At 44.6% G+C, this 18367-nt stretch overlaps 1 long non-coding RNA gene across 2 annotated transcripts; it reads left to right on the top strand.

Annotated features, from left to right (window-relative positions):
• The first annotated feature begins 1167 nt into the window (after positions 1-1167).
• Positions 1168-15676, top strand: LOC138430380 (uncharacterized). Of its 2 annotated transcripts, XR_011253138.1 has the most exons (5): positions 1168-1323; positions 2826-2932; positions 4654-4787; positions 6832-6952; positions 12943-15676. It is a non-coding gene; the product is annotated as an uncharacterized lncRNA (long non-coding RNA). The 2 variants fall into 2 exon arrangements; XR_011253139.1 differs by lacking the exon at positions 2826-2932.
• The last annotated feature ends 2691 nt before the right edge of the window (positions 15677-18367 follow it).

Here is an 18367-nt window from a genome sequence, read left to right as displayed (position 1 = left end):
ATTACTGGGTTTTGTCTTGCTCCCAGGCGCTCTTCAAGCCTCACCCCGCCACTGCAGGCTAATAAAGAACTATGGACCCTATTAGCGCTCACTTTAGCTGTAACCCTAGAGCTAATGCCAACCCTAACCGTAACCCGAACCCTGACCCTGACATGAACCCTAACCCAAACCCGAACTCTAAGAAGAGGGGGGTCCCCGAATTCTAACCTGAACCCGAACCCTAACAAGTGGGGGGGGTTGCCCGAACCCTAACCCTAAGCTTAACAATAAACCTCTAAAATAAAAAAATTTTCTGGTCTAAGCCCTGGCTCTTGCAGTCCCCTGCCCCTTAAAAGCGAAAAGGTCAGACTGGAGACTTGAACTCCTGATTTACAGGCCATAGCCTACCTGCCTAGTGGCCCACCTAACCCCTATGCTACAGAGGCTTGCTGCTTTCAGCAGGGCTCCCGAACCCTCTTCAAGCCTCAGCCCGCCAGGGCAGGCTAATAAAGAACTATGGGCCCTATTAGGGCTCACTTTAAGCTGTAACCCCAACACTAATGCTAACCCTAACCGTAACCCGAACCCTGACCCTGACATGAACCCTAACCCAAACCCGAACTCTTAGAAGAGGGGGGATCCCCAAATTCTAACCCTAACCCTGAACCCGAACCTGAACAAGTTGGGGGGTTGCCCGAACCCTAACCCTAAGCTAAACAATAAACCTCTAAAATAAAAATAAACGTTTCTGGTCTAAGTCCCGCCTGTTGCTGTCCCCCGCCCCCTAAGAGCAAAAGAGTTAAGCTGCAGACTTGAACTCCTGACTTACAGACCATCATCTGCCTGCTCACCAGCGCACCTAACCGCTACGCTACAGAGGCTTGCTGTTCTAACAGAGCTCCCGGACCCTCTTCAAGCCTCTGCCCGCCAGGGTCTGGCTCTATAGACTATCATGGCTGTCCTAGGTCATCTTTGCTTTCTATAGTCATAGTTTTATCCCTAAATCATAGACAGATCAGCTGAGAAAAAGCTTGGATTGTCTCGGTGGGGTGGATTTGCTTGTCCTTGTGTTTCACCTGGAGGCAGTCGCGGTCCCGCGGGCCTGTCCTGGAAGGGGGCGTGGGGGTGGGGCGCACCGTGAGCGCGTCGGGGGCGGGGCGAGCCTGGGCTGCTGGTCAGGAGCGCGGCTCACGTGAGCGGGTCTGGGGCGGGATGAACATGGCGGCGCGTCGGGGGCCAGGGCTCTCAGGGCTCGCCATTGCAGCTGGGAATGCTCGTTTCGTGGGCTCCTGGGTCCCCGTCGATTGGCATCCAGCGAGCAGAGCGCAGGGCTGTGGGCCACAGGTAAGGGAACTCGGACTGGGCGGAGCAGGGAACCATGTATTCTGCCCTCTTTGTTTGCAGTCTCGGAGCCGACTAAAATGGCGGTCGCAGAAAAGCCTCGCCTTTGGGGCCAAGGGTTTTACTGCTTTACCCCTTTGCATAAAGCTCAGACCCGCGCGGTTTTCCCAAGCAGCCTAGTGTATTGCTTCCTACAGGCCTGGAGAGGATAACAGGCAGGAAGACCAGGGGTCTCCAGACAGAGAAAATAGACTGCAAGTGTCAGACGTTTTTTTCTCTCTCTTAAGAGGCCGGAGGAGACAAAAGAGTGCTGCATTTTTTTTTCTCCATGTTGATACAAATTTAAAAGGTTTCTCAGAAATTTCTGTGTTGCCATGACCACTCCTGGCTCCACCTGAATTTAACTTTCCTCAAACCTTGAACTAAGCAATGCATTTTTCTTATGGAAATGTTTGTCTTAAGGTATGCTAATGTACTATGTATTTACCCAAGGCTCTGTCTTCAGGTCAGTTTCCCCTAAAGGCTCAGAAAAAACTTGACAAACCAGTATGTTTTACTCATACCTTGTTCTCTTAATCTATGTGAATGAAACTATATATTTGCTTGGAAATCTGCCTTTCTTCAAGATTCATGTCCATCATTTTATGGCCTGGGATGACTCATCTGCTGCCAATGTTATCTCAATGCATGCTGTGGGTGAGGGGCCTGGTGCCATTCTCTGACACATTGTCTTTCTTTCATTAGCAGACTGCTAGTGGCTCTATAACATCTGGCTAAAGACTAGCAGGGGGTACTCTTCCCCCTTTTACTGTCTACGTCAGCAGCTCTCTCGATCTCTTTTATATTTTAATAAAACTTTTTAACAGAAAACCTCTGAGCCATCAAGCTTCGTCACTTGCCCTGGATTGAATTCTCCTCTGGAGTCCAAGAATGCTGGCATCTTTTGTGGTTTAGCAACCACCTTTCAGCCTTTTGAAATTCATATTGAATCTTCATTTCAGATTGAAGATGCATTCCATGGTATTGCCAACTGAAGCCTTTTCATCGCTATGGCATATCTGTCCATGTCTTTAGGGTATTTTTCAGCAATCATGTATCATTTCCAGTGTGCCAGTCTTGTTATCCTCATTCTGTCCATAGCAAAGTCTTTTATTAATGTTGACATGACTGAAAGGGAATCGTTTGTTTAAATTCCTTTTCAGATTGTTATTTGCTGGTGTATACAGATAACACTGTGTCATCATTCATTTGTATCAGTTTGGACAGCTTGATAGTTGTCTTTAGTTTCTTTAATTTCTCATAATTTAAGATGACCCTGTCTCATATATTTACAGTCTCACCCCTAGTCTCAGTCATTTCTTCAAAGAACTGTCCTTTTTTTAAACATTACATTATTTTTGACTGTGCTGGGTCTTTATTGCTCGTTTGTCTAGTTGTAGTGAGCAGAGGCTACCCTCTAGTTGCTGTGCCATGGCTTCTCATTGCAGTGCTTTCTCTGTTTGCAGAACTTGGGCTCTGGAGCATGCAAACTTCAAGAGCTGTTCAAGGGCTTCATTGCCCCTGGGCGTGTGGAATCTCCTACACAGGAATTGAACCCGTGTTCCCTGCATCGGTAGGCAGATTCTTTACCACCGGGCCATTGGAGATGTTTCCTGTTCCCTTTTATTAGAGAATGATATTTAAAACATACATGTAGGAGCTCAATATGCTCAGCTGACAATACATGGATATATATATATATATATATATATATACATGTATTCCAGCTCACCTTTGAACATATTCAGTTAAAGGTAATTTGTGATGTCTCCAACCTGATCCACCACGACATGGACATTGTAACGTTTCCTTTTGTTTATCTGTAACTTTGCATTCCAATGGTAAGATACCTGGCTTCCACCGCTTGTCATACACAGAATTCAGTGCTTGTCCCACGTGGTTACTGAAAAAAAAACTGTCAGATTGTCTTTCAAAGGGGGCTCTGCATGCATTGCACCAGTATCTTGAGTATGTTTTTGTATGATAGTTTACTATCAGTATACCCTCAGTGGCCAGGTGTCTATTTCAGTCGCTACCAATTATGAATGGGCTTGTTTGCTCTAGTGTTCTTGGACAATTCGAATACAGTTTCTTTGTCAGATATGCATTGTTTTAGGAAAACAGTTTTATTGATTGTTGGCTGTGTTGCCTCTTTGTGTGTGGGCTTTTCTCTAGTTTTGGTGAGCATGGGCCATAACTAGTGGTTTGCAGGCTTCTCACTGCAGTGTCTCCTCTTGTTGAGGGGCACAGGCTCACGGGCTTCAGTGGCTGCAGCATGTGAACTCGGCATCGTGGCTTCCAGGATCTAGAGCACAGGCTCGCTCGGCTGTTGTGGCACACGGGCTCCATAGGATGTGGGATCTTCCCATCCTAGGGATCGCACATGCATCTCCAGCACCGGGGGGTGGATTCTTTACTATGGAACCACCAGGGCATATTTTAGACTAGTTTTCCACACATGTATCTAGTGAAAGAGGCCAGGATCAAGAGGCATGGCAGCTGGGAATCCTCAGCCCCAGCTCTGGTGTGCTATCCAAAGCTCTGGGGCCTTTGGTGAGCAGCTCAGCTTCCCTGGGACTGTTTCCTCCCATCAGAAATGCCCTGCTTTTGGACTGTAGCCCACCAAGCTCCTCTGTCCCTGGGATTTCTGAGACCAGAGTACTGCAGGTGGTGCCATTTCCTTCTCTGCTGCTGCTGCTGCTGCTGCTGCTGCTGCTGCTGCTGCTGCTGCTGCTGCTGCTGCTGCGTCGCTTCAGTCGTGCCTGACTCTGCGCGATCCCATAGACAGCAGCCTACCAGGCTCCTCTGTCCCTGGGATTCTCCAGGCAAGAACACTGGAGTGGGTTGCCATGTCCTTCTCCAGTGCATGAAAGTGAAAAGTGAAAGTGAAGCCACTCAGTGAAGTCGTGTCCGTCTCTTAGTGACCCCGGGGTTGCAGCCTACCAGGCTCCTCTGTCCGTGGGATTCTCCAGGCAATGGTACTGGAGTGGGCTGCCATTGCCTTCTCTGATTTCCTTCTCTGCAAGATAGCGTTTTGAAGATATTTTCTCCTGGATATTGCTTTTGATGAAGGAAGGGGGATCCCTTTCAGGGCTTGAGAGTGAGTTCTTGTCTGACACTGGGCAATGAGTTGTCTGAGGAGAGGAGTGCTGTCCAAGCGAGAGGCTTTATTGGGAAGGGCTGCCAGGGTGGAGGGCAGGAGGGTGAGGGAAACGGAGAGAACCACTCTGTCACGTGGCTCACAGTCTCAGGTTTTATGGTCATCGGGCTCATTTCTGGTTTGTCTCTTGCCAGGCATTCTGAATTGGGATCCTTCTTGGGGGCACACGCATCACTCAGCTGAGATGGATTCCAGCGAAGTGGATCCTGGGAGGTTGGTAGGACCTCTGAACTGGAGCCTCCCATCTCCTGACCTCTCCAGAATTCTGGTTGGTGGTAGCTTGTTCGTTCCTTGTTCCTTCCCAGGACCTCCTGTTGTAAGATGATTCCTGCAAGTGTTTTCTTTTCTCTGTTGCCTGGCCAGGGTGGGTGGTCCGTGGTTCATTTAACAGTTTGTTTTTGGTTCTCTCGAGTAAGGTCCTCCACAGGGTAAATGTATGAAATGATAAAAGGCAATGTTTTAAATAATTTATATTCATAATTTGGTAAGTTGGCTTGTTTTGTGTATGTTAGACCTGATCACCAGACCAACGGTCATGTAGAACTTTTGCAGTTTTCTAAAATTCTATAGTTTTTTAAATGGAGTTACCTTGTTGCAAAGTTTGTGTTTATGTTCATATTTTTTTAAAGTTATTTCTTTTAGTTGATTGATCATTGCTTTACAATATTGGTTTGATTTGTCATACATCCACATGAATTAACCATAGGTGTACCTATGTCCTCTTGCTCTTGAATCTCCCTCCCACCTCGCACGCATTCCCACCTCTCCAGGTTACTACTGAGCCCCAGTTTGAGTTCCCTGAATCATACAGCAAATTCCCATTGGTTGTCTATTTACAAATGTAGGTGTACCTGCATCCATGCTGCTCTCTCCATTCATCTCACCCTCTCCCTCTTGTTCCCCACCCTCGTCTGTAAGTCTGTTCTCTATGTCTGCACCTCCATTGCTGCTCTGTGAACAGACTCGTCAGTACCATCCTTCTAGATTCCATGTTTTTCTCTCTTTGACTGACTTCCCTCCCCTTTATTAGAACAAACTCAAATGTGTTCCTTTTTATGGCTGCATTCCATGCAGGCTCTGATTGTTCCTTAGCCATGTTTTGCGGAGGGTCATGGAGCTATTCTGCTCCATTTCAGTTTGGGCTTCCAGTCTGAGTGCTCGCAGCAGAGCTGCTTCTGGGTGAGCCCTCTGAGGTCTGTGAGCACCGGGCTGCCCGCTCTTCTCTTGTGGCCCGCAGGGGGCGCCAAAGGCCCCTCTGACCCGCGGGCGCAGGACGCTTTGCCTTTAGACTCTGCTCCGTGAGCAGCTGGCGGGAGCTTTGTCTCCTCAGGACCATCGGGGCTCAGGCTTCTGGATAACAGGGCTGCATCCAGGCTGAGAGGAGCAGGGTTGCCTCAGTGCCCACCAGCAGGGAGGCGCTGCAAGAGCGAAAAATGAGGATGGAGTAGACGTTTCCTGTGTCCAGCTGAGGGCTGACTGGAGGTCCATCTCAGAGGACTCAGGGGGAAAGAGCTCCGTGTGCAAAGCGGTGGGTTTTCAGTTAGATTTGCCTTAGATGATGTAGAGGATGAACACTGATGTTCTTCCGTGTAGGTGGCCATTTTCCTGTCACTGTTTCTTGAGAAGACTGTCCTTTCCTCTTCGCTCGTTCCTGGTTTGATTTTCAGGAACTGACCATGTACAGGTGGGTTCGTTTCTGGGCTCTCTATTCTCTCCTGGAGTCCATGTGTCTGTGTTCCTGCCAGTTCCTCACTGTGGTGGTCACTACAGCTCCGTGATGTAGTTTGAAGAGGGATAGGAAGATGCCTCCAGCTGTGTTCCTCTTTCTCAGAGTCTTTTTGGCCGTTTAAGGTCCTGTTCAACAGTAGCAGCCTAATATTAGGAATATTTCTATTTCTGTGAAAAATGCCATTGAATATTATTTTGTGATTGCAGTCCGTGTATTTGTTGATGACTTTGGTTGGAATGGACCTTTTAATTCCTCATTGTTCCAGTGCATGAGCGTGGAATAATTTTCTGTGTGTTTGTATTTTCTTTGGTTTCTTTATCAGTGCCTTCTAGTTTTCTGACTACTGGTTTTTTATGTTCTTGATTAAGTTTGTTGCTAGATGTTTTATTTAAGTGGGATTTTCTTAATATTTTTTTCTGATTGTTATTAGTGTATAGAAATGCAAGTGATTTTTGGACTGTAAAGGGTAGTATTTTATGATTGTAAATTAATCCAAAATGATTCAGCTTTACTGAATGTAGTCTAACAACTTTTTGTGAAGTGATGTGGAACATTTTATCTGTAAGATCTGTTTCTCCTGCAGTAGGTCATCCAGAGGACCCAAGACATGGTGGTTACTAATAGACTTCCCACACTACTTCTTCATTCCACGTGGACTCCTTCACGGGCAGTGAGCATCGCAGCTTCCCTTGAACTTCATCTGGGTAAGTCTTGGCCTGTATCAGAAAGTTTCCTGCCTGTCTGCTCTAAATTTCTTTTGTGGTATTGACATGGTTGTTTTGAAACCTAGTATACTTTCCAGTCATTTAAAATGTACAGAAAATGCCTAGCAATGGGAACAAGTGCTAGCATTTGCCACATCATCTAAAATACTCTATGTGTTTTATCCAAAATGGGTACCTTCTGCAGAACCAGCACATAATCTCCAAAATCAGGAAATCATATGGTACCTACATTATAATGTAATCCACTGCCCCACTTCCACTTTTAGCAATTGTTCAAGTGTATGAATATATCTTTTGTTTCCATCGTCATCCTTTTTTCTTTATTTAGAGTGTTACTGAGATTTTCAGTTATTTGGACAAACTTGATGGATTGAAAGCAGACATGGTGAATAAGGGTTCTGGGTGGCCTTTTCTATGTGGATTTCTTTTTCACTGAAGATGGTTTTAATATTTATTCATGTGGTAACATGTATGAATCCTGCATTCTTTCTCCCCCCCCCCCCATAGTAATTAAAAATAAATAATATGCCATTTACCATTTAGATATTTGTAAGCATACAGTGTTGTAGCAGACAACCTTTTCTTGTTTTGCAAACCAGTTTAATAATGTGCACCTTGTGCGTGCTTTGGAGAAACTCAGGAAACTGAGTCAGTGACTGAAATGGCCCAAGATATCACCTTAGATTCCATCTTCATCTGAAAACAAAACAGGCACTTTCTGGTGGTCCAGTGGCTGAGACTGGACACTCCCAAAGAAGGAGGCCCAGGTTCATTCCCTGATCCAAGAGCTAGATCTCCCATGCCACAAAGGAGAATTTGCATGTTGTAGCTAAATATCTGGCTTACCTCAATGAAGGTTGACCTGGCGCAGCCAAATTAAAAAAGAAACAAATATTTTACAGATACAACCAAAGGAAAGGAAGGGTATGGTTGTTGTGCAGATTTACGGCTTAGCTTTCCCTATCGATAGAAAAGAAAAAAGAGTTTCAAAAGACTGTGTCTCATCCTTCTATCTGGCATATAGAGAGGATTCCTTTGAAATGAGATTTCTCTGGTAAATGTGACTCACAGAAGGGCTGTCTTGAACTTGGGTTTCAGAGATGATCATGTGTCCTCTAAAAAAAAAAGTTAATTGGGTCCCACTAATTCTCATGCTGAGGTGGTATATTTTGTGGTAGCATTTGCTCCCCTTCACTTTGGATGTATCCCCATTTGTTTACACTGTCATCTACTGAAGACATCCTGATATTTGAAAGTTTTTAGTTATTACAAGTAGAGCTGTTGTATATAATCATGTGATACTTTTTGTCTGGACGTTTTCAAAGCTGTTTAGTAAGTGCTAGCCATATAGTATTCAGGTCACAGGTGAGCTTTGTTTAGCTGTGGAAAAATCCAGCTATGTTTCTCTGTGGCATGTGGGATCTTCTGGGGTAAGGGATCAAACTAGAGTGTCTTGCATTGTCAGGCAGATTCTTTACCACTGAGCCACCGGAGAAGTTGTGCCCTACCCCCGTTTTTTTTTTTTGAGTTTACTGGATCTAATAGGTGTGCAGTGCTACCTCACTGTTATTTTAGTTTGTAATTTCCTAATGATATGTGATTTTGAGTCTTTTTGATAGGCTTATTTGCTATCTTTATATTTTTGTAGGCCAGGTGTTTAGGTGTATACATTTTTTATGAGATTGTTCTAGATTTTTTGGTATATTTGGAGTACAATCCTTTATCAGATATGTATTTTATAAATATATTTTCCTGTGGCTTGTGTTTAAGTTTTGTGAATAAGGTTTTTCACAGTTTAAATGTCTAATTCTTTAAAGTTAATGTTATATATGTTTTATATCCTTTTTTGGATAGACTTTAGTGTGTTGTTGTTGTTGTTGTTAAATTTTATAAGCAGAAGTGAGGTACTGTAGATACAGTTTTAAGCTAAGCTGAGGTACCATAGATACAGTTTTGCCTTTTGTCTGTTAAGAAGTTTGAGTGAGTTTGGTGTACACTGTATATAACATTATGTCTACATTCATTTGACTGGATATAGCTTCCAATTATTTGTCTAATTGGTTTTGGAGATATCACGGGAAGTCAGTTTTTCCAAGGGAAACTGAGGTCCATGAAACATGAACTCTTTTCGATCGGTCGGAATCACTCTCTGCTATTTCTGACAGATTTGACTTGTTTGGATATCTCATATGAGTGGAATCACAGAACGTTTGTCTTTTCTTGGTCTGGTTTATTTCACATGATCTAATGACCATAAGGTTTGTCCACATTGTCGCATTGTCAGAATTACTGACTTTGAAGGGCCGAATCAGATTCCATTGTGTGTATACCACAGTTTGTTTATGGAATTGGCTGCCATGGACACTTAGATCACTTCTGTTTGTTTGCCAGTGTGAATCATGCTGTTGTGAGTATGACGGAAGAAGTATCCATTTTTTCAGCCCCCTTTCCCAATCCTTTTGGGTACATAGCTTGAATTGGAATCGAACTATGTATTTATTCCATGTGTTTGTTTTGGAGTCATTTCTGTAATGTCTTGCAGAGTGGCAGCACCATTTAATGTACTTTTTCGTATGGTGGAATACCGTTCAAGCTTCTGAATATACCTTGTGTTGCATATTCAGTCTCCCACCAACGGACACTTGAATGAGTTCTACCTTTGAGCTATTGTGAATGTCACTATGAGTATTTGTGTACCAGTTTTTGTTTGAATTATTAACAAGTACATTACTATATATAAAAGAAGCCACAAGGACCTACTGTACAGTTTAGGAAACTATTAAATATCTTATGATAATGTATAATGGAAGAGAATCTCAAAAGGAATATATGAAAAGCACATAGTAACCATGATATTTATTGTGCCAACACTATGAGTTATCATAGCACTACTCAACGTGTATTTATACATGTCAGTAAAATATTCACATCTGTAAGGATATTATAAAAAATTATATAAAAAATCAAGAATTCAAACAGAGATTAAATAAACTTCCTGTCATTGCTCATCATCATTTATACATTCATACTACCTGTAACACTCATTGTATAAGTGCTGGACTAGCAATTGATGTTCTCGTAAACCAAGAGATTGTGAAGGTGTAAGGAAATATAGCTTATTGAATTCCTTAATGAAGGATTATAGAACTCTATGTCCATGAAGTGAATGAAATTCCATTTTATTGAACCACATTCTTACTAGAGTGATGAGCTTCCACCCCACCCAACGTTAGTTCACAATGAAATCCTGCAGTCCTCTGGCCTCAATGTCTGCTTCCTGCTACCGAGAAAGAAAAGATGAGGAAGTCCTGACAAAACCGATGCTATTTTTCTTTTTCTGATTTGTATTTTATCGCAGGGCTTGGCAAAAAGAGGGCCCAACCTGTTTTTAGAGTTCCATCCCAAGGGTCCCTCTGGCATGTTCCCTATGTTGACAAAGTGCTGATTATTTTCAACAAAGGACAATGATCTGCACTTCACTATCTGTTGCTTGAGCTGGAATAGCGGGCATCCCTTGAAGTGCATTCCTTCATGCTGAAGTAGGCATCCCTGAAGCAATAGTATAAGAGGAACACATTTATCACGTAGACATCGCAGCCCATGCATTTGTAATAATTTTTCAGTTATACCCATCATCATCGGAGGAACTGACTTGTCCCAGTAACAACGAGAGTACCCAGTATAACAGTTCCTTGACTTATGAGTACTTCCTATGAGTACCCTTATGAGTACTTCTTCCAATGTTGTTTCTCCTACTTTGGTCATGAACAGTAGAAGCTGATGGCAGTGGTCCTTGAAATGTATGTCGATTCCTAGGTGGCACAGTTGATAAATAAAAAATCTGCCTACCAGTGCAGGAGGGGGAAGTGATGTGGGTTTGATCCCTGGTTCAGGAAGATAACAATTCATACACATGTTTTATGTGAACCAGTTTGATACTCATGAGTTTTTTCTTCTGTATACAGAAAAACAAATGCTGTTCAAGGACACTGAAAGAACCCTGATGTTGAAAATCAGATCTGTATTGTGAGCAATGCTTAGATATCCATGAGTCGAAGCATAGTATTATGCCTATCATCCTTGTATTTCTCTCAGTGAAATATGTTGAGGAAAACTCTTCATTCGTGGTCTAGATTCACGAAGAAGCTAAATAGCATTCATCCTTTATGTTGACAACTGTGAATTTAAATCTCCTGTGAATCCTATGTGACAACCACACATACCAACATGAGTTATCAGTATTATATCAATATTTTTAGTCCTATTGTATGTCAACTAAAAAAATCAGTATATAATTGTACATGAAGTCAAGACATAAAATCAGTGCAAATACAAAATGTTCCATCCTTTGAGAAAGGGAGAAAAACATCTCTGTGCTTAGCCTATTGCATTTTTATGTATTAGACCCTTAAGTAGTTTATTCACCACACCCTGTGAATGATTCACAAATCTTCAGAGAAGAAAGGATCATTTCTCTTGAACAATGAGTAGTTCAACTATTCTCAAAGCAAAGCCATAAGTGAGTCTTATTTTGGGTGAGACCATGAAAACTCAGCGTTTTCATTATGCTTGTGCTTATGATGGGAGGAGGTCTGAGAAAGCACTTCTGAAGGTTTATTCATACCAGTCGTTCTCATATGTATCGAGTCTTTAAAGGTCGAATCACCAAGGTGTTGCTTCTACACTTGTACTAGGCTGAGCAGCAACATTCCCTTTCTCCGTAAGTGCAGTAGACGTGTTCCCAACCTGTCTGTCTTCTGTCCTCTGGAGTATGCATTGCTTGAGCTCATCACAGCCTAGTAGATGGAAATCATCAGGATATTCTGGAAACCCTTTTTATTTCAGTCTGTTCAGGAGGTTACCACTGCTGCAAACCTCTGGATTTTACCAAGCGCTTTTAACAACCTCAGATGAAGGATATAAGTCAACACTGGTGACAGCCACGGGCTTCCATGGCCTATCCATGATTGTTGGCTTTGCTTTCATAATCATCCTGTTTCTTATACCAGCTAAACTGTCAGTGTATTTTTTAATTACCATTTTATCTTTGATGGTTTTTAGAGCTATTATGGATTTTCCTATATATCTTCACTTATCGGTGAGGGTCTTATGTTAGTAGTAGTTATGACAACTGACTTTCTGTCTGTTAGCTGTGGCAGAATAAAAAAAGAATGACCCACTGTATATTATTAATATTATGTATCAATATATTGTTAGTTTTATTGTTTGCAGTCATCCAATTCCAAGTTTCTGAAATAAACTTTCAGAAAAATCACATCCTTTTGAATGCCCATTTGACTGAATAGGAGCACGGAAATGTTCTTCCATAAAATTGTTTACAGTTTCCATTCCGTTTCTCCTGTTTGATGTAGATATTGGCCTTTGGTTCTATCAGTAGCTTTGCAAGTAAAAAAAAAAATTAATTAGAGCTCGTATGGTAATTTTACTGTTAGCAATAAGTTTAGCATAAAATGAACACAGAAGAGGTTACAGTAGACCAAATATGAAAGTCAGTTTAAAAGAAAACATAGTGTTGAATGTTTACAGTAGGAATATAGTTATGAAGTTCCTTTATTATTATTCTATCCTTTCCTTTTGTTTTGCAGGGGTGTTAATGTACAGATTCCAGTACTATGGCTAGAGCGAATAATAGTATCATTATTCTTGAGAGCAACTCTACTAAGTCTTCACGCTCATGTCACTCAAGGTTTTTTAATACCTATTATGTTAGTCGTGTTTGTAGTTTGTGAAGTCACATAAGTTGCATTCATTCAAGCAATAGTATCAAACAGCTATGGCATCAATTATAGATGTGAATCGATATCGAATGTGAATCCATTTCACTGTGACAAGTTATTATTGTAGATATTCTATTCATGCCAGTAACAAAGCTGTGCAGAAATAATACAATGTTTATTAAGAAAATAAGATTTACTAATTTGTTTTATTATTCTATTTCTTTTAAACAGATTTAATGACAACAGGCTCAACTTTTCATTCACTTGTATGACTATGAGCAGTTTGACCAAGTTGAAGAAGATGACTCGTTTGTAGTCTTCCTCATCAGCTCATTCCATCTACTGGCTTTAAAATCATTTAGTACAGAGCTCACCGTCTAGGTGTTCATCCAGTGTTTTGTTTGCTTATCATGCAGGATCATTTTAAAAGGAAAAGTATGTGTGTATGAGTTAGAGCTCTGATCCCAGGAGTCCATGTAGAAGCTTCCCCTGAGAAATGTATCGTTTTTGCACCAATGCTACTGAAATGTGTGAATGTGGTATACCACGCGTCCCAATAAGTGTAAACAGCGTCATAGGCTACTTATTTGAAATGACCAGTACTCATGACATTCCATTCAACTGAGGACTAAATATAGCCAACGTAGGCTGTGTTTGCCAAATAGACTTTGAAGTATTCTTCACACAGTCCTTCATCGATGCCAGTTTTCAGATCGAAGAAACCCTTGCTCCATGAAGTTTGTGAACACATATACTCATGTTTTGTTTGAGATTTTAAAGTCATTCTTCAGTTTTGTTGGAGGAATGGTTCTGTATATGCCCCGTGGATCCCCAAATCCACTGATGTTCATGTGTCTTGGGGCTTCCCAGGTGGTTCTAATGGTAAAGAACATGCAGAACATACCCATGCAGGAGACATGGGAGGTATGGATTCCATCCCTGGGGCAGGAAGATCTCCTGAGGGAGAGCATGGCAACCCCCTCCAGTATCTTTGCCTAGAGAATCTCATGGAGAGAGGAGCCTGGTGGGGCCTAGTCCATATGATCCCAAGGAGTTGGACACAATGTAAGTGACTTCGCACAGCACATGATTCGTTGTCATAGCTAATATAATGGAGATGACATAAAAAGAAGCACCAGCGGGCGAAAGTCAATATCCATCACTTTTAAACTTTGGAATGTATTGTGATATTTTACATCCATATTTGTATGACTTGATAGTTGGAGAATCGATGCATGTGAAGGCCTGGTTGTGTTATATGTATGTTGAGGGAAGATATATTTTTATGTGGTTTGACATATAGGTCCCATTTCATTCGTAGACATATGCATACTCATCACTTATCATCATTTTTTTTTTTTTTGAAAAGACCATTGTTTGGAAAGGTTGTTGTCTAACCATGAAAGATGCTTGAATTCTTGGGCTCCTTAGAGGAAGAATTCAACCCGGGGCCAGTGATGAGGCTTGATCAGTCAGAGCTTTTGTGTCCCAACGTTTTATTAAAGTATAAAAGAGAGAAAGCTTCTGACATAGACATCAGAAGGGGGCAGAAAGAGTGCCCCCCTACTCATCTTTGGCTGGATGTTATCTAGCTACTAGCAGTCTACTCATTAGAGAAAGGAATGGCAGCAGACCCCTCACCCACAAGATATATGGAGATGACCGTGGCACCAGGTGAGTCATCCTGGGCCATAAAACGATTGATATGAGCAAATGGATAGCTTCATTCACATAGATCAGGAGAGCCATGTATGAGTAAAGCATATTGGTTTGTCAAGTCAGTTCTGAGCCTTTAGGCAGAACCTACTTGAAGATAGAGTCTAGGGTAAATACATAGTACATTCACATAGCTTAAGGCAAACCTTTCCATGAGAAAAATGCCTTGGTCAGCTCAAAGTATGAGAAAAGTGAAGTTCAGGCGGAACCAGGTGTCATTATAGCAACACAGAATTGTAAGAGAAAATCTCTGTTTAAATTTGTATCAAGAAGGGGAAAAAAGATAACAGCTTGTTTCCTCCTGCCTCGGAAGTGACAGATAACAACTGTCTGACACTTGCACCCCATTTCCTCCCTTTGGAGACCCCTGGCCTTCCTGGCTGTTACCCTCTCAGTTTCATTCATTGAGCGTTTTCTGCCTTGTGAAACATTGGGCATAGAAGTATGTGTTTATTTAGGGGTATTTCATCCAATTTCATTTAAATGCATATGTGAATTAGAAAGTTTGACATGCTGTTGCTTTGTATACCGATTGGGAAATGTGAGCCTCCAAGCTTAATTTAGTTTTTCATGTTCATTTTTCTTTTTAGGGGTACAAAGAAAAATAATATGACTGTTAAGATCAGCTTTCGTATTTTTTGCCAAATATGAATTGGGATCACATCGATCAGAGATGAGTCTGTGCATGAAAGCCCTAATAACTAATGCTAATTGACTTCACTACCATGGGATGTTTTCATATCTATTGAGGATTTACTTCATGTATTTCGATTTTAACTTTCTGTCTTACAGCCTTGTTTGTAGATCAAAGCTATTTGAAATTGTCATCTGGTTTCAAATGGCTTGTGAGGTTATTCATGAGTGGTTCATAAAACCGAATGGATTGTACGTAGCCATACTTTGTTGTCATTCTATGAATTTGAAGAATGTCTGAAGAATGTCTGCAGTTATGCCTTAAAGATTCATACAATTGATGTCCAATATTTATCTCAATAGACTTGCTTTCAATTTGTAGTTTCCTATGCGTATGTCTTTCTTTATGGATTTGGGTAGAACTTGTATTGGAACACTGAAAAATCTGTGATATCAACCGTGCTGACCTTTCTGGTGGTCATCATTAAGATTTTCACGCTCTATGGATCCTAGTGGAAACAGGTGCTGTTCATCCTACTTTTGTGAAGATTGAACTCATCGTAGAAAGTGGAATTTGTTGAAATATTTATGGTATAAATAAATCTTGTCTCTATAATTACCCAGAGTCCTGGTGCGTATTTGATTGCTAAGTTATAAAATGTATGAGATAGATGTGATCCATCAATGGCGACTGGATAAGTGGTGGAGAGGTATTTTGGTGATGCAAGAGATTTAAATGATATGATCATAGTATTTATATCCCTTTTATGTGGATAATGGGTCTTGGATCCATGTTTGAAACCTTACAACCTCGTCTTTTGTTATGCATGGGAAGTGTCAAAAATGAAGAAGATGCGGGTAGGTACTTCAAGGGTAAGTATAGGGCTGAGGGCGTGACTATGATGTGGGTTAGGGTTAGGATGTGGATGGGGGTCGGGTTAGGGTAGGGTAAAGGTTAGAGTTCGTGGAACAGCCCTCCAAACTTGTTAGGGTGAGGGGTGAGGTGTGAGGGTTCAGGATGAGGGTGAGGGTAAGGATTCAGGGTGAGGGTTAGGATTCAGGATGAGGGTGAGGATTCAGGGAGAGGGTGAGGGTGAGGGTTCAGGGAGAGGGTGAGGGTGAGGGTTCAGGGTGAGGGCGTGGGTGAGGGTAAGGGTTCGGGGTGAGGGTTCAGAGTGAGCGTTCAGGGTGAAGGTGTGGGCCTCACATCTGATACAGGATTGTACTCCAAATATACCCATCCCTTCCCTTGAACAGACCTCTCACTATGGGAGCCCTTGGCAGTGTGGAACCCACCGGCCCCTAAGGCCTCCCAAAGGACGCCTGGGGCCTAGGTGCAAAGGCAATACAGGAGTGGAGCTGAGGCCAGGAAGGCGCCAGTGGCGTCTCCCAACTTCGCAAAGGCTGCTCCTTCCTGGGTAGGAAGCCTAGCAGCGAGGCAAGTCTGGGCAAGGTTTGCCCAGGGCAGAGCAGCCTCGCACCAGGAACTCTGCCAGATCGGGCCTCTGAGCAGAGCTGGAGCTCTGCCATCCTGGAGGCGCACTCGACTCCGCCCAAGCAGGGCTTGCAGCCTAAGGCGGCTGGGCTGCTTCGTCTTCCCCCTAGGAAGCTCGATTCCCGCATGCTGTTCACTCGGCTTCCAGGCGCCGGCTCCCTGCCCCTCCTTACGGTCTAGGATCAGGGGCTGCTTCCCCTGAGCTGGGGCTGTGGGCAGGAGCCCAGACACACAGGTGCAGGACTCAACCACCTGCACACGTCTCTGCTGGAGAGGAGAGCGCTAGGGAACCTACGTGTGTGAGGCAGCTACTGGGCGCCCACGGAGTCAGACTCGAGGTGTGCGGGGCTCCAGAGCCCCGCCAGGGGTCCAAGGAGCCTGGTGCTCACCGTGCGGCGCTGAGTCTGGGCTGTCAAGCAACCGCTGGAGGAGACCTGCACTTGCCCTTCCCTTGCCTCTGACAGAGCTCTCCCTGCTGGAGCCCTTGGCAGTGTGCAACCCACCGGCCCCTAAGCCATCCCCAAGGACGCCTGGTGCAAAGGCAAGGCAGGAGCAGAGCTGAGGTCAGGAAGGCGACAGTGGCATCTCCCAGGCTCAAGGAGCCTGCTCCTTCCATGGCAGGAAGCCTAGCAGCCAGGCAAGTCAGGGCAAGGCTCGGCCAGGGCAGAGCAGCCTCAGACCAGGAACTCTGCCAGATCGGGCCTCTGAGCAGAGCTGGAGATCTGCCATACTGGAGGCGCGCTCAGATCCAGCCAAGCAGGGCTTGAGCCGCACGTGGCTGGGCTGCCTCTTCTTACCTCGAGGAGGCTTGCCACCTTGAATGCTCTTCCTTCGGCTTCCAGGCGCGGAAGCTCTGTGCCTCCTGCAGGTCTTGGCTCAGGGGCTGCTTGCCCTGAGCTGGGGCTGTGGGCGGGAGTCAAGACACGCAGGGGCATACCCCAAACTGCTGCACACTTCTCTGCTGGGGAACAGAGCGCAAGGGAACGACATGTGAGAGGCAGCTGATCGGCACCCACGGAGTCAGCCTCCAGGTATGCCGGGATGGAGACCCCAGCCAAGGCCCTGGGAGGTGCGTTTCTTCGTGCGGCGCTGAGTCTCGGCGACCAAGCAACCGCTGGAGGATCCCTGCACTTGCCCTTCCCTTCCCTCTCACAGAGCTCGCCCTGCCTGAGCTCTTGGCAGTATGCAAGCCACCGGCCCCTAAGCATTACCCACGGACGCCTGGGGTCTAGGTTCAAAGGCAAGGCAGATGCGGAGCTGAGGTCAGGAAGGCGCCAGTGGCGTCTCCCAGGCTCACGCAGCCTGCTCCTTCCTGGGCAGGAAGCCTAGCAGTGAGGTAAGTCTGGGCAAGGCTCGCCCAGGGCAGAGCAGCCTCGCGCCAGCAACTCTGCCAGATCGGGACTCTGAGCAGAGCTGGAGCTCTGCCGTCCTGGAGGCACACTCGGCTCCAGCCAAGTAGGGCTTGAGACAAACGACGCTGGGCTGCCTCTTCTTCCCTCGAGGGCGCTCGCCTCCCCGCCAGCTGTTCACTCGGCTTCCAGGTGGGGGCGCTCAGCGACTCGTGCAAGTCTTGGCTCAGGGGCTGCTTGCCCTGAACTGGGGCTGTGGGCGGGAGCCCAGCCACGCAGGGGCAGGCCCCAACCAGCTGCACACGTCTCTGCTGGGGAGGAGAGCGCTAGGGTAGCTACGTGTGTGAGGCAGCTGCTGGGCGCCCAGTGAGTCAGCCTCCGGGTGTGCGGGGCTGCAGACCCCAGCCAGGGGCCCTGGGAGGCTGCTGCACTCCGTTCGGCGCTGAGACTGGGCGGCCAAGCA

The sequence above is a fragment of the Ovis canadensis genome, chromosome 25, assembly GCF_042477335.2.
Source record: "Ovis canadensis isolate MfBH-ARS-UI-01 breed Bighorn chromosome 25, ARS-UI_OviCan_v2, whole genome shotgun sequence".
In the NCBI taxonomy this organism is placed as follows: Eukaryota; Metazoa; Chordata; class Mammalia; order Artiodactyla; family Bovidae; genus Ovis; species Ovis canadensis.
This window is presented reverse-complemented; position numbering and strand designations above follow the sequence as displayed.